The sequence below is a fragment of the Canis aureus genome, chromosome 22 (genome assembly GCF_053574225.1).
Source record: "Canis aureus isolate CA01 chromosome 22, VMU_Caureus_v.1.0, whole genome shotgun sequence".
Lineage (NCBI taxonomy): Eukaryota > Metazoa > Chordata > Mammalia > Carnivora > Canidae > Canis > Canis aureus.
The window spans coordinates 2,369,605-2,384,343 of record NC_135632.1 but is presented as its reverse complement, the minus strand read 5'-3'; the positions used below and the strand labels follow the sequence as shown (position 1 = coordinate 2,384,343).

Genomic DNA, 14,739 nt, shown 5'->3' with positions numbered 1-14,739 from the left:
ACTGTTATCTTATTCTCTCAAACATTTTATGATGCAGTCTTATCTCATGAAAAATCTTTGAGAGTTTAAACAATTTTCTAATAGATCTGACTTATGAATTTAATCATATTAAGCATATAAATGTCTTTTAAAATTACATATATATAAAACAACACAATGATCTTTAAAAACCTGCTACTAAACAATTTACATGTGAATATTACTACCTTAGTACAAAAATTTTAAGTAGTTTTCTGGGATTTTGCTCACCTGCCATCATAGGTCAGCTGAGGTGACTCAGTTGAAAATCAATCAGATTTTAAGTCTGTATCTTGAGTTGTTATTCCATTTTGTTTCATAATTTTAGGTACCTATTGACTCTCACCCTGTGGCATTTTATTGATCATATGAAAGTTAAATATGATAACCATTCTTATCTAGTATTCAGAACACCAGAGGTAATCAGTTGTTCATCACAGTTTTTTCGAATTCAAAAGCAAATAGAGGCAGATTGTGAATACTGGTCATTCCTCATAACAAAACCTTAATAGACTACATTTCCCTGCCTCTTTTGCAGCTGAGTATGGCCATGTGACTACTGGCCAATTAGATGTAAGCAGAAAAAAAGATGCAACTGTGAAAATTACAGAAAGTCTCCTAAAAAAGGAAGAGGTATAGCCTTCAACTTCCCTTTCATCTTCCAGTTGCTTCAGAAGGGAAGCTCCAGCAGTCATCAAGTGCCACAGCCCAGGGATGGCAAACACACAAAGCTGTAAGGAGTTCTAGTCCTTGATGATTGTGGTGCACCATGCTACTTCTATACTGACCTGCAGATTTCTTTTAAGTGAAAGGAAGATAGCATTTTACCTTGTTTAAACTGCTATTTTTGAGGGCTCTATTACTCACAGCTGAACTTAATCCTGACACATGGCTTATATAACTTCCTGTGCCATCTTCCTCAATATCAGAACCATGCATTGAGTTTAGAAAATCAAGAATATATATATTGGATTCATGGACATAGTCTTTATTTTTTTAAAGATTTTATTTACTTATTCATGAGAGAGAGAGAGAGGAGAGAGAGAGAGAGAGAGAGGCAGAAGCAGGCTCTACTCAGGGAGCCCGACGTGGGACTCGATCCTGGGTCTCCAGAATCACAGCCCGGGCTGCAGGTGGCACTAAACCACTGCACCACCGGGGCTGCCCCGCACATAGTCTTTATAAAATACTTTTTAGCTGTTGCCATATAAGATTGTAGGTTGATGAGTATTAAAATTTTTCTTTTATAATATTTTACAGATGCCAATTTATCTAATTATAAGATTAAATTATTTAAAGAATATCCAAGGGCACCTGGGTGGCTAAGTCAGTTAAGTGTCTGCCTTTGGCTCAGGTTCATGATCTCAGGGTCCTGGGAATCAAGCCCTGAGTCTGGGCTTGATTGGGCTCCCTGAGCAGGGAGGAGTCTCCTTCTCCCTCTGCCCCTCCCCTTGCTCACGTGTGCATTCTCTAACTCAAATAAATAAATTTAAAAAAAATTTTTAAACGAATATCCAAAATGTCCCCAGGTAGCATTAAGGAAAAAATAAAATAACATGAATCAATGCTGCTTGCCCCATGCCAGGATCAGCATAAGAGGTTGGCTGCAGGGGTCCATGAAGCAAGCTCTGGGCCCTCAGCCCAGTTCCCTGGAGTCTAGTGGGTACCAGCCTGTCACTCCTCACCTATGGACCCTCCTAGCCTTTGGCTCAACCTCTCCTACAATAAATACTGCCAGATTGGCTTTCCTCATCTATTGTTCCCAAAGAATCTTGGCAGAAATATCACAGAAGTTAGAGGGTTTTTTTTGTTGTTGTTGTTGTTTTTTCATTTAGCACTTCAAATATTTGAAATTGTATAATGACTCAATTCCAGGAAACTTCAGGTATCCTGTGGCACTTGTTCAGTGAAGTGTTGAAAAAAGACCCACTCCAGGGTCTTACTGAAAGATGTGAGCAAGCCAACTTGTAGGAGGCAAGGACAAAATGTAACTTCAGAAAAGTGGTTCTTTCATTCCCTTGTGGTTTGCAGGTCTTCTCTGCCCCACTCCTACATTCTTCTCTTGAGCTCAGCCTCTCTGTGTGCTTGGCTCCACAAAAGCCCTGCCACTGGCTTCCCCATAGCAACTGGCTCACATGCTCCTCCAAATTCTATTTATGAATGTGTGTTTAATTATAAACCCTTTCAAATCCTTTGAGGGGAATATTTATTAAATGCTTATTATTAAAGCCTCTTTCTTAAACACTATCTTTTTTACATCTCGTATCTATCCTTCAAAGTAGGCTCTCTGAGACTCATTTTACAGATGAGAAAATGGAAACTCCTGGTTCCACAGCAAGTACTTAGAGCTGTGCATTAATTTCAAATTCATGCAATTTTTTTCTCCTGTTTCCCTCAGCCATGCCAGAGAAACTGGTTGGTTAATCGATGTCACTTGCAACCAGCAGAATGGAAGGATCACAGCCTTTGGAATCAGACATACCCGTATTTAATTCCATGTGGATATTTCTGAGCTATGTGATCACGGGCAACATATTTAAATTTGGTTCTCTCATCTGTAAAATGGAAATAATAGTAGCACCTATCTAGTGGGATTGTCAAGAGAATGTGAAAAAGAGCCTGCCACATGCTAAATACTGGATGAATAGTATTTATTCATTTATTCTTTTTTTAAAAATTCACTTTTTTGGGGAAGATTTTATTTATTTATTTATTCATGAGACACAGAGAGAGAGAGAGAGAGAGAGGCAGAGACACAGGCAGAGGGAGAAGCAGGCTCCACACAGGGAGCCCAATGTGGGACTTGATCCCCGGTCTCCAGGATCACGCCCTGGGCTGAAGGCGGCGCTAAACCACCGAGCCACCCAGGGATCCCCCAAAAATTAACTTTCAAGATGATGACTAAGCATTTAGCATTTGACAGGTCTAGAAATTCCAATTGCTTTGATTTATTATTATTTTTTTTTAAATTGAAGTTTAGTGGATATATGCTATATTACTTTCAGGTGTACAATATAGTGATTCAATAATTCTATACATTACATAATCCCCATCACAATAAATGTAGTTAACATCTGTCACCATACAACATAATTACAATATTGTTGACTATATTCCTTACGTTGTACTTTTCACCTCTGTGTGACACTTATTTATGACTGGAGGTTCATACCCCTTATTAACCATCTTCACCTATTTCACCCATCGCCTCCCACACCAGATTGTTCTCTGTATTTAAGAGTCTGTTTCTGTTTTGTTTTTTAGATTCCATGTTTAAGTGAAATCATAGGATATTTGTGTTTCTCTTTGGCTTATTTCACTTTAGGTCCATTTACATTGTCACAAATAACAAGATTTCATTCTTACAAAGCATTGCTTTGCCTCGTATATTGAGATCAGATTTAAGTGAGCAAGCAGAAGTAAGGGAATGGTTAGGAGGCAGTGGCAGTAATCCAGGGAAGAAAGGTGGCTTGGATCAGTATGGCAGCAATGAAAATGGAGAAGGGGTTGGATTCTTGACATATTTTGAAGGTCAAGACAACAGGATTTCCTGATGGATCGGATATGAGTTATGAAGAAGGGAAAGGAGTACATAAAGTAGTGAGACCGTATGGGATCACTAACAAAGTGAGCCTAGAGAAGGGAAGACGGCCAAGTTCTGAGGTAGGAAGCATACCAACTTTTCAACAAGACTTTGGAAACACTGGCCTTATATTTCATTGATGTAATACTTTCATATAAATGCTGAGATTTAATTCCTTCAGCATTCACTTGTAATTTAATCATTATGATTGTTAAATGAAACTAAGGTGTATATAAGGCTTAATCTTCCCTCACTCACTCTGTGAAATTCAACTGAGAAGATGTATTACACAAGGTCAAAGAAAAAGGCATCAGAATTGGAATCTATAATCATTCTAGTCTCAGTTCTATAGATAATGGTTTTGTGAGCAAGTCATATAAACCTCCAGTCATTGATTCCCACATCAGTGAGTCTAGAATATTGAAACGGATGTTGAGTCCTCTTCCATATCAATGTTATTATTTTTGAGATGAGTCTGTACTTGGTAAGGCTTGTTTTGTTTTGTTCTTGATATAGTATAAGGAAAATAATTTTGAGCAGAGGTATCTTGAAGAGTGCTTTAATTCTCTCCCTCACACTCTTCTTGGCCTGCAAGGGAAGGAAAATGCCTGAACCAAATGCTTCAATCAAAATTGAGTTGGAACATGATGCCCGATCTTTGCAGGATTCCTTGGGGAATATACTATGTAGTTCCTGCTGAGAAAGGGAAGTTTCATTGGCCTGGCAACCTGGGGATCTCCTGTAGGTATTTCATCAGACTTTCTCCCTTAAGGAGAGTACAGGGCTGAATGAAGTCAGAAGTAGCAGCTCTTACATGTGTTGGATCATGAATCCCCTTGAGAATCTGATGCAACAGCTGCTCTATCCGGCCAAGAGGAAAAACATCATTGCCACCAAATACTAGAAATGGAAACCTTATTTTTTAATAAATGAAGAGACCGAAGATAGAAATAAAGAGACTTGAGCTTGGCCCTGCTGTTAGTAGTAAGCAGCAAATGCAGGACTAGATGTCTAGGTGTTGTCTCTTAGCCAATGTTCCTTCCATTAAATGATGTTGCCTTTTATATTTTCTCTATTTTCCTGCAAAGTTAGTTTCTTAAATGTTTGGGAGGGTGGGAGGGAGTGCATCATTTTTGTTTTTAATTCATATTCCATAATATTCAACCATTTAAAGTGTACAATCAATGTTTTTTTTGCATATTCAGAGTTGTGCAATCATCACCACTATATAATTTTAGAACATTTTATCACTCCAAAAGGAAACCTTGCACATAATAGTGGTCATTCCCATTCCCCCACCCCCAGCCCAAGGCAGCTACTAATCTACCTTCTATCTCTGGGATTTGTCTACTCTGGGCATGTTGTTTTTTGATGACTGGCTTCTTTCACTTTAATACTGTTTTCAAAGTTCATCCATGTTACAGCATGTATCAATACTTACTTCCTTTTCATTGCCAAATAAGATCTCATTGTATCGAATATTTGTTTACCTATTCATCAGTGGATGAACATTTGTTTTTTTCCATTTTGTGACTACTATGAATAATAATACTATGAACACTTGTGTACAAATTTTTGTGTAGACATAGGTTTCATTTCTCTTGCTACCCACCTAGGAGAATTGCTGGGTCATATGACAGCTCTATGTTTAACATTATGAGGAACTGCTAAACTATTTTCCAAAGTGGTTACAACATTTTATAACACTATCGGCAATGTTACAGGTTCCAATTTCTCCACATTCTAGCCAATATTTCTTATTATCTTTTTAAAATTATAGTCATCCTAAGAGTGAAGTGTTGATATATGGGGTTAGTGGCCTACACAATGTACAGAGTAGAACTAAATAGTCAGGAGCTAAAATGGAAATTCAAAGCCAGATAATAAACTCTACCATCATTTTTTTTTCAGGTCAAGACTTAACTGAGCTTTTACTATGTGGCAGTTACTATACTAAGCATTGTCTTAGATTTCCTCCCTAACTTTGATCATACCACCACCACCAGCTACTGTTACTGGCCTATTTTATAAACGAGGAGACCAGCTAAAAGAAGTTAAGTTACTAGTGGCTGGTGGATGGCAAATCCAGGATTTAAGTATAGGGCTGTCTCCTGCTGAAGTCTTTAACCACCACACTGTACTGCTAAATATTTTATCTAGTAGATTTCCTTTTCCAAAATGAGTCTAATCAATCATTACTTTCAAAGTTTTACCCTCACCATGCATCGTCTCTAGCTCCCAGGGTATCTATAGTTATTCTCAAATTTAGTACCAGAATCACCTACTTCGATATGCTTCGTAAGTGTGTCTGACATTTACCAAACTTGGAGAACCACTGAGTCTGTTTGAATTAAATTCAACTGCAATTAACAGAAATGGTGCCATAAACAAGACAGAAGTTTATTTTTCTTACCTGTTAAGAAGCCCAGAGATAGTTGGTCACTCTAGGGTCAATATCAACCTCTGTGGATTGGGAACCAGGCTCCTTCGACCTTTGTTTCGTATGGCTTCAATTTTTTCCAAAATCATTTCACTGTCCAATTGGCTTCTGGAGCTTCAACTATTATACCTGCATTCTGACAAGCAAGAGGTGGAAGGGAAAAAAATACACACCTTTCCTTTAAGGACTGTCCAGGAATATGCATAGATCACTTCCACTTAATTTCACTGGCCAGACTTGAGACATAAGGCCACACCCTGATGCAAGGGAGGCTGGGAAAAGTAGTCTTAGATTCTGAGTGGCTATGTAGTCAATGAACTATTAGAGGTTCTCTTATGATGGAGGAATTAAGAGGGGTGAATGTTTGGGACAATTAATCTCCATCACACCCAGGAAGGAAGAAAATTTACCTAATTCCTATTTCTACTACTATTTACTACTCCTATTTTGTCCTATTTCGACAAAAGACCTTAGAGAAATTCTCTCTGTAACAGATTTCAGATTCCATAATGAAGGTGACTAAGGCAATGGCTCTTAAACTTTGCTGCACAAGGGAATCACGTAGGGGTCTTAAAAACTACTGATGCCTGGCTTCCTTGTCCAATCATTCTGATTTAATTGGTGTAGAATGGAACCTGGGCATCAGGTATTTAAAAGCTCCCATTGTGATTCTAATATGTAGCAATGTTTGGGAACAACACTCCTAAATTTTGAGGATCTTCAACCTAAGATCCATTGAGTATGGATTTATTCCATCAATGGCCTTTCTCTGAACTCAAATGCCAGCAGTTGGACTGGTACATGTTCCTGGTATTAAGGTTAGGTATGATCAGGGTAAATCTAATGCCAGCGCTGCAAAAGACAATTCAGAGGGCATGTTCTTCTGACAATAGCCCAGTGACATTTTTATGTACAGAGGAGAACACATTTTAATTGTGGCTATATTTAAACACATGCATTATTTCTGTGTGGCATGAAAATAGCTATTCTGGTTGTGTGTGTGTGTGTGTGTGTGTGTGTAGCGGGACTCAGCCCTGATGGTGAATCATCCTTGAGCACAACATTTACATTTCGAACACAAGAACCTATTCAATTCAAATTCGGAGGGCCCTCTCTATTTGGCAGTTTGCTTGTCATTTAGAAGCTCAAAATAGCCTTTTAGAAATCCAAACAGTTTTGAGCTAGTTGGCATCTCAAACTATTACTAGCTGTCAGATATTTTATCCATTCAAGCAGATATTGGGCAAAGGTCATATTTTCTTTGAATTGTTAATGCAAGGTCTGTCTTTTAAGTTGAGATGTGAAATGAGGAGAAGAAGAATAAAATAGAAAATTTTCAAAGAAGAAATCTAGATAGGTCATTTCATCCACCTCTTCACCTTCAGATAGAATGACATTAAAACACTGTAAGTAGATGAGAATCTATACTATTTTTATAGTTCTTAAATGACAAGATTGCACAACCCTGTTCTCATTGCACTACATTTCATTGTAACAATTTGCAGCTAGAAAATACTTCTTTGCACTGAACCCAAGAGCTCTGGCCAAGTTAATCCCATTTCCTCCTTGCTAGTCTTCAATTCAGATGGACAACAGCATTCTTCGTGAAATTTTCTCACACACTTGGAAACGATAATTAAATAAGTCTCCAGGTTTCTCTCCTCTAATCTGCATAACCTCCCTTCATATCCTCCTTTTAGTGTTCAACTGCAATCACCTTCATGGCAATCTTCTCTTAACCATGGGATTCCCAGAATTGTCTGCATTTGGAATCACCTGAGGCACTTCAGCGTCTATTCATGCTGGTGTCCCACCCCAACAGATATGATTTAACTGAAGTATATCCTGAACTTTGGAATTTTTAGAAGATTCCCAAGTAATTCAAAATTGTAGACAAGTTTGAGAATCACTATCTGAACTCACCCTCTTACCCTCACCTCCTTCCTCCTTGCTAATAGACCCTCAATAACAGTCCCAGATTAGGCATCATGATTGGCCTAAACAGTGGTTCCCAGCCCTGGGAACATTAGAATCATCTTCATAGCTTTGACAATAGGAATGCCTGGACCCCACTGATAAACTACAACAGAACATCTACCGTGGGACCCAGGGAAACTGTGCCTTTAAAAAATGCTCTCCAGGGGCAGCCTGGATGGCTCAGCGGTTTAGCACCTGCCTTCAGGCCAGGTCCCGATCCTGGAGACCGGGGACCCAGTTCCACATCAGGCTCCCCGCATGGAGCCTGCTTCTCCCTCTGCCTGTGTCTCTCCCTCTCTCTGTCTCTCTTTGTGTCTCTCATGAATAAATAAATAAAATCTTTTAAAAAAGTCAATTAAAAAATAAAGCGCTCTCCAGATATTTTTAATCCACCACCAGGTTGGAAGCCATTGGTGGAAAAATCTGATTTAAAGTGTTTTCCAGGGCACTTGGGTGGCTCAGTGGTTCAGCATCTGCCTTTGGCTCAGGTAGTGATCCCGGAGTCCTGGGATCGAGTCCCACATCAGGCTCCCCGCAGGGAGCCTGCTTCTCCCTTTGCCTATGTCTCTGCCTCTCTCTCTGTGTCTCTCATGAATAGTTTAAAATCTTTAAAAAAATAAAAAAGATAGTTGCATGACCCTGAGAGTAAATGCCTCCTTAAACTGTGCCCTAGGCACCTCATCTAGCCTCATCTAGCCTCCACTCTGATTCAGATAAAATTTAACAGCTGGTACCTGTCAAATAATCTTACACAAAACAACCGGTTAGATCAATTAAAATATTAAGTTTTTCAGTGGTTGTTCCAAGTGTCCTAAAGCCAAACAAATTTATCTAGAAATGATGCCACATGCAGCGTGATCTCAATTTGGGGTACGCATCTTGGTATCAGATGACATCAATATCCCTCTGAGTTAAAAAATAACTACCACGCTGATTGTCTCAGTCCCTGTTCACCCACATGAAAACCGGAATGTGATCCTGTGAGAAAAGAATTTAATTAGGTGAGTCAATGGGTGTCAGCTAGCACGGTGGCGGCAGAACCGAGGACTAGGATCCTCGTGCAACTACTAAGGAGTCAAGTAGCTGTTACTCGAATTAAAAGTGGAAACTAGTAGGTGTTTGTAAAAATGTGTCGAGCTTGGCTATTCCTGCTTCCCAAAGCGTTTTAGGACAAACATATGCAGCGGTCTCCCAGAAATAGAAGTGTGGGTAACTCAACCCAAAGTTGTGGTTCCTGTGTCCAGCCTGTGTTGGGTGGTGCGTCAGCAGAATGAACGGTGAAGAATCTCAGTGGGCTGACATTCTGGAGCTTCCTCAGAATGCCTTGTTCGGGTTGGCAGGGAAGTAGGGGGGCTGGCCAGGCAGACAAAGGGGAGTCTGCAGGTTGAGGCAACACCCACGGCTAGGACTAGAGCTTTAGATGGACCAGTTCCACTCCACATTTCAGGACTCTGACTTTTGCTTTCATAGGTGTAGCACTGATGGAGACAGCTGGTGGCCAGTAGCAGGAGGACAACCTCAGCCAAGGGACCTATAAAAGGGCCCTCTTGTCATACCCTACCCCTTGCTGCGGAGGTGATATTAGAGCCCTTCTCAGCTTAGTGTGGCTTGTGGGTGCTCTAGTATCAGTTCGGAAAATATTTAACAATTTGTTGTTAAAAATAATGACTACTCTTTCCGGTCTGATGTGTGCTAGACCACTCCAACTGACTCCTTTTTGCTCTGTGACTGTCTCAGATTTAGGGCAGTAGGACTCTATGACCTGTACCTTATTGCAGGGATGGGTTATGGTCCTACCTGTGAACTGAGAACTGAGTAATTGTTGTCTTAAGGCTGTTTCCCTACTTCCTTTTCTGACAGTCTTCAGGCAGGTAAGGAGGCACTCAGCAGCAACTGGCAAACTGGACCTGGATTAAATCAACACCTGAATGTGTCAGAAAGTTTGGATGGAGTCCAAAATGTGTTTGCCAGCCAGAATGACTAAGAACCCACACCTGGTGCCAGAGTGCAACACAGACCTGCCAGCGCACTTGGACAGATCTGCGGTGCTCACTGGAATCCATGGTCCTGGTACAGGAAGTCCCAGGTGACTCTGCCCCCAAAGTCACACTCCTTCAAATACAAAGGTTGGGTGTTTTTATGAGATGCATCCTGAAGTATGAAGAGAAGAAATGACATAATGTCTGGGATTTGCTTTAAGAATATTTAAATATAAGAACTTCAAAGAAAAAAAAAGAAGTGATACAAAAGGCTAGATGAAATGTGGCAAAACTGGGATTATTATTGAATCATGATATGGGGTAAATAGGGATTAATTATGCTATTTTTTCTAATTTTGTATATTTGAACACTTTCATAGTTAAATCTGTTTAAGAAGCTAAATTGATCTTTATAAACCTCATAAAGCTTGTTTGCAATGAGTCTATGCATAGCTTTGCATAATACCCACTTCTTTGAGATGACCGCAAGAAATAGGGAGCCCAACTATATGGAATCTGGATTGTCCTTTCCACCCAGTCCCAACAACCCCTCGCCTGTGCTCAGGACCCTTATTTTGCAGTAAAAAGATGGCAGGTCTGGGGCTCAAGAAATCTGGGTGCAAGTTCAGTCTGTTCATTAACAATGAGACCTTGGATAAATCGCTTGCTCTGCAGCTTCTTTCCTTCCTCTGTAAACTGGGGATGATCCTGTAATAACACCACCCTTGTGGGTTATTGGAGGATCATATGAAATCAGGTACCTTGTGAAGTGTTAAGGAAGTGTTGTCAGCACCAGCAGCATGACCTTGGATCAGATGGCCAAGTGCTCTGACCTCAGAGTCCTCAGTTATGAGGGCAGAGAGTACAACATTCCCAAGGCTGTGGGAGAACCACCCAGGAAACTTATACAGCTGGTTCTGCTTTGCAGCCTAGCTGGGGGACAGCTGAGTTAAGTAATGGCAGTAGTCCTTTCATGTTCTAGCAGTGAAATGGCTGTTGGGGGATTAGGAGTCTACTGTGCCAACTTACGTTGACAGCTAGGTACAGGTCACAGTTTGGGGGTAATTTCATGGTGATAAACAGTTAAAGAGAACCATAATATCTGCAATAATGAGGAGGAAATCTGAACTGGTCTGAGGTGAACCAAGATCTTTATAGCTAGGAGTAGGCACACAAATTAAGAGAGTGGAGGGGGTCAGCTGTTCTGCTCAAGCAGCTATTACATAAAATGACTGGTAAGGGACTTTCCTGAGCTACCTGGGAGAGCTTATAAGCAGGAGAGCAACTGCCTCAGGTGAGAGCAGCACCCATAATTTCTACAGTCTTGGGGACCTTTGGGGTGTCTAGTTTAGATAGCAGGGCCACATGTGGGAGGGTGGCCTTGTAATCCTGGCTCTAGGCCTATGCCTTCTTCACTGGTAGGCCCATGAGATTGGCTGCCCACCATGCCCATGCCCATCTAACTGGCTATCTATCTGCTTTTCTTTGCAGAATATTCCAACATTTGTGCATACTTGTTTCCAAGTTGTTTTTCCCACATTCTGATTTCAGAATTCTTGTTTGTCTCATGTGAAGAACAATCCAATTCAGTATTTGTTGACTGCTTGTTATGTTCAAGCCCTTGTGCTACTGACCTCAGATGTTATAAACGAGAGGAAAAAGGAGGTTTCTCCTTAAAGCCCCAATCTAATGTGGGGAAGGAGTAGGGACTACTAAGATAAGCACACAGGTAATCCCAATATACAAAGAATCTGGCAAGCTCCACAAGAATAGTGGGTCATGAAAAGATTTTAAGGAGAATGGTCATATTCCAAAGACTTGATGGAGAAAATTTATTAGAGATGGGTCTTGAATGGGAACTACATTTCCTAGAGGCAGAGAAGGATGGGAACAATACTTGGGGAAGAGGAGGCACAAAGGCACAGAGGTAGGAAAAGGTGGTACGTGTTTGGAGAACAGCAAGCAGTGCCATTTTGTCTGCAACCTGGAATGAGTAGAAAACCAAGAGGACACGGATGTAGGCTGGGGCCATTAGGAAAAGGCACTTACTTCAATTTTCTAAACAATAAGGGCCCCTGAAGGTTTTTGAGAAAAGGCCAGAGATGAGTACTTCGAGAATATTGACTTAGTGCCAGTGTGCAGACTGGAGAGCCAGACGGACCAAGCTACGTAGTATGGAGAAGACAAGAGGCTGCTGGCCCTCAGATAGGCCACAGAGGCCACAGAGGCCACCACATGCTGGTACACAGAGTCCAGGAAACCATGGAGTCAGGCTAAGGAGGAGAGGTCTTGAGGTATTATTCTTAAGACTCCACTTTTTCTGAGGTAAAAAGCTCTCTGTTTTAGACATACCCTTGAGGTCTGGAGAGGTCAACATTTTCCTGTCATACACTGGAAAGACAAAATCAAGTTTTCTTCCCAAGTTGATCTTCTTTCAAAACTGACAAATTCACTTTCTTCTAATATCCATAGCTATTCCACTGGGATCCATAAGAAAAAACAAAAGTGGTTGAGTTGAAGGCCAGAGTAGCCTGCCTTCCTTGTGCCTTAGAACTTCTACACAGCCCCGAGTATGAATGATTTTATTCTTTCATGTAACAGTTTCCTTCCTCCTCCCGCTATGCTCTCATTTCTATTCCTCCCTGCTTTTCACAGCACCTGTGAGGTCTCCTGCTTGAATGGCTCCATCCCTCCAACATCCATCTTGCTGCTTCCCTCTATACTCCTCCTGCTCCAAATCACCATCTCCCACTTCAGCCACTGTAAGGACCTCCTCACTGTCTGCTTATGCTCTTGTACCTTTCCTGGCCCCACTCTTCAAGCCACAGCCAGATAGATATCCACAGTGGTCCTTTCCAGAGTGAAGTAACACCATATGATTATCTCATTTCAACCCTCCAACCAGCCTATATGGTCCTTCATGACCCAGCCCCTGGCTCCCCCCTTTCCCTTGTTCTGCAGCTACTCTGGCCTCCTTGCTATTCTCATACCCACCAAGCATGTGCCAGGTTCAGGCCTGGCCCTTGCGTTCCCTCTACCTGGAATATTCTCCCTATTTTTATGGCCCACTGCTCACTTTAGGATTCTGTTAATGCCACCTCTTCAGAGAAGCCTTTTTGGACCACCATGTCATGATCTATTAACTTACCTTGCTGTGTTTCTCTTGGTAGCACTGTGGACTACAATCAATCTTTGTGTGATGTGTGTCTTCTCCCAGAAAATGTAAGCTCCATCAGAACAGGGTCTCAGTTTTGCCTGCCTCTATTTGTTCAGGGCCTGGAAAAAAAGCCAGGTTCTCAATAAATACTTGCTGAATGAATGAATGTAGATATCTTCTCTCTAGAAAACACTTTCCTTTAGCTCTGTTTCTGTTTCTTGGTTCTCATTTGCTTTGGTCTTTGAAGGTTTTAACTTAACAAAATTTAAAACTTAACAAAACAAGGGGCCTTGCCCCTTGACTGGCATGGAACTAAATATTTCTCTTCTTCCATCTCACATCATTTACAATACTTCCATGGACTCCCAAAATTTAAATTTGCTCCAAGATTTACTCCTTACTCTCCTTTTTTTCCTTTCCCTCTCTCTTCATCTCTTATCTTTGTGCAGATGATGACCTAATATTATTTTCAGCCTAGACCTCTGTAAACTCAGTCCTTCCAGTGCCTAGTGGGCATCCTAATGGCACCTCATATTTCATATACTTAAAAATTTCTTCCTCCTCCTCACCTTTCTATGTGCTAATAGTACCACTATTTCCTTGGCTCCTAAGTTAGAAGTCTTAGAATCATTTTTTATTCCTCCTTCAGACCTTCTTTCCTCTTTCACCAATATTACTGGATCTTCCTTCTAAATGGCTCTTAACTCTAATTATTTCCATCCCCACAACCACCACCCTCGTATGACCATTGCCTGCCTGGCCAGAAGTACCCTGACCTGTTTGATGTTCCCTTCCTGCTTGTAGGCCCTTATCTGAGCCACCCCCCTACCCCATCTCCGCATCAAAAAGCCCCTGTAAGCTCTGTTCCAGCAAGCGTCAACTCACTGATGACCACGCATTTCCAGTGCCAGTTTGGCTTTTTGCTTGTCCCTGCACTGCCCAAGGCTTTCAGTCCTGCTCTTAACTGAATGTCTAGAGGCCACATGGGCCAGACCCACTCATATCAGAGCCTAGGCCCCAGCTCCCATTTCTTGGGGAATGAAGTTTAAGCTTACCTCTTCACCAGCAGCCTGTTTCCATTCTCCCCTCCTAATTCCTAGCTTCAAATAAAAGAATCATTTTTGAAAGAGTTGCTTTTAAGCCTTGTCTACCCTACTAAAAAATTAATGGCTCTCTATTTCCTATAGAATGAAGACAAAATTCCTCAGCTTCAAATTCAAGTTTGACTGTGGTCTACATTTTTAGCCATAGGATTCCTAAAATAGGCCTAAGACACAAATGCTTAGAGGGGCTGGTAAGGTAATGGGAGTGAATATATGGGTCCTGTATAACACAGTGAGGAGTGGTGGAGACTGTGGCAAACTGGAGCGTCTGCGCCCAGCTGTTTAAAGAAAAGAGCTAGCTGTTGGCATACAGAAATTTGAGCCTAGGATTGCCAGATGTTCTGAGTATTCCACAGAAACTGGAAATCTGAGGTTTTAGGCCAAATTTCTGGAGTTCATATGTATGTGTGTGTATGTATGTACATACATACACACACATACATATACATACACATAACTATACATGGTCTAATACATATATA

General features: G+C 41.0%; 1 long non-coding RNA gene across 26 annotated transcripts in view; it reads right to left on the bottom strand.

Moving 5' to 3' along the window:
• Positions 1–14,739, bottom strand: part of LOC144293648 (uncharacterized) — a 99,587-nt gene that overhangs the window by 52,321 nt on the left and 32,527 nt on the right. For 20 of the 26 annotated variants that reach the window (XR_013360835.1, XR_013360831.1, XR_013360845.1 and 17 more), the window contains 3 exons: positions 13,146–13,273; positions 12,350–12,477; positions 6,015–6,177 (listed from right to left, as the gene is read on the bottom strand). This is a non-coding gene — a long non-coding RNA (uncharacterized LOC144293648). Of the gene's footprint in view, positions 1–6,014; positions 6,178–9,815; positions 9,926–10,036; positions 10,170–12,349; positions 12,478–13,145; positions 13,274–14,209; positions 14,255–14,739 lie in introns of all 26 variants that reach the window. The other 6 variants (XR_013360833.1, XR_013360832.1, XR_013360837.1 and 3 more) reach the window with 5 other exon arrangements.